At 35.7% G+C, this 1,690-nt stretch overlaps 1 long non-coding RNA gene across 1 annotated transcript; it reads right to left on the bottom strand.

The window, feature by feature from the left end:
- Positions 1-687: 687 nt before the first annotated feature.
- Positions 688-1,026, bottom strand: LOC119585498. The gene is made up of 2 exons (XR_005229897.1): positions 923-1,026; positions 688-782 (listed from the first exon to the last, which is right to left on the bottom strand). It is a non-coding gene; the product is annotated as an uncharacterized LOC119585498 (long non-coding RNA).
- Positions 1,027-1,690: the final 664 nt, after the last annotated feature.

A 1,690-nucleotide genomic window follows, 5' to 3' on the forward strand; every position in this document is an offset into this window, starting at 1 on the left:
TGGGACAGAGTATGCAAAGGTAATCTTTTATCTGGTTTTGGCCATAGTATTGGCAGAAGTAATCAGTCTGAACTGTGGTGAGCACTTTCACAGAGGAGGTGATACTAATGTTTGGACCAAAGACTATATACGAAAGATAGGAAAGCACCTATCCTACCATTTAAAAAAAATGTGAGGCCGCAATCTCATACTAGCGCCATCTCTTGTTCAGATATATAACTACAAAAAGAAAACTTTTCCAGGGGTAACTATTACACTACTATTTATATCAATTTTAATTGTATTGTTACAAAGATGGTAATTAATGAAATACAACTTTTATTAATGATGATAGACAATGTAAAACAATATTATTTATAAACACTATATTATAATATGTATAGTAAACAATAATATGATATACAATGTTATAATTTTCTGGGTATAATTCAAACAAAGTTTAGAAATAGTTGAACTTGATTGTTATATATCATGACCCCATGCACATGTATATTTTCATATTGATATTAAATTATAAAACAATATGCATAATTTTCAAAACTATTTTGTCATTATAGATATTTTTCTTATTAACAATGTCAGTACAAATAGCCCTTATCCACATTTCCTATTAGTTTGTATTTTTTCTGTAACATTATTTTTTTTTCTCTCTTAAATATTTAAGAAAGGTTATACAAAACACATCTATGCGGAGCATTCCTTTGATTTACCAGAATAAGAGGCAAATTCTGACTGATCTTCGTCATTAATTGATGGGGGAAGAACATCCATATTTCCATTACCTGGAAAATTATAAATAGATCAATGTCAAAAACTATAATTCAATTCACATTATTTACTCAGGAAATCAACAAGTAATAGTATACATCACGACCTATATATTGATGGATTCATATAAAAGGTAATATAATTTAATACAAACCCAAAAATGTGTCAGGACATGCATCCCATCTCAACCTAGAGCTGGTTTTGCCTTGGACATAATTTGCCCCAGAGAAATGTAGCGAGCATAAACGATTACTTCTTTTTATTTGGTCTAAGTTTTTTTCTCTGAGCGGCTCATGTCTCAAGGCATTAAATTCTTCCCATGTGTTACTCCCATCAAATATTGGGGAGTTTATAATGACGAATGAGCGGATAGGAGCGGAATCTGAACTCTGTCCAGATTTCGATCTCCTGGTTACACCTCAGTGGGTGTGATGTGGGAGTTTCCGCTGCACAGGCTGGAATTGGGTCTCTATGCGTAATCACTTCTACTTTAGAGGCAGGGGCAGATGGAAGAGACTGAGAGTTCGGACTCTCATTTATTGAATGACTGAGAGCTGTGCATTGTGCCTGAACAACTCCGCTTGAAGGGCTTCATACCTCTAACCAAGTTCTTCGTAATGGATCAGATCTAAAGGGTCTCTTTGACGGCCCGGCAATCACTTTTAATGGGCTACTACTTGATGAATCTGAATTCATATGTGACGATGCACCTGCCAAACCTGATCTAGCACGCGTCTTCTTAACCATACTGCATTCCTGTTTTACAAGTACATAATTTACAATTACAAAAATGATGAATACTTTTCGAGCGATCCGGTAATTGTCCCACAGCTGGGCACCAAAATTATGATGGTTGCAGTGTCAGGTGTGCGCGAGCACCCAGTAGAAGACCTGCGGTGGGGGTGACGCCAATTAGAGTTGC

Source organism: Penaeus monodon, chromosome 19 (genome assembly GCF_015228065.2).
Source record: "Penaeus monodon isolate SGIC_2016 chromosome 19, NSTDA_Pmon_1, whole genome shotgun sequence".
NCBI lineage: Eukaryota > Metazoa > Arthropoda > Malacostraca > Decapoda > Penaeidae > Penaeus > Penaeus monodon.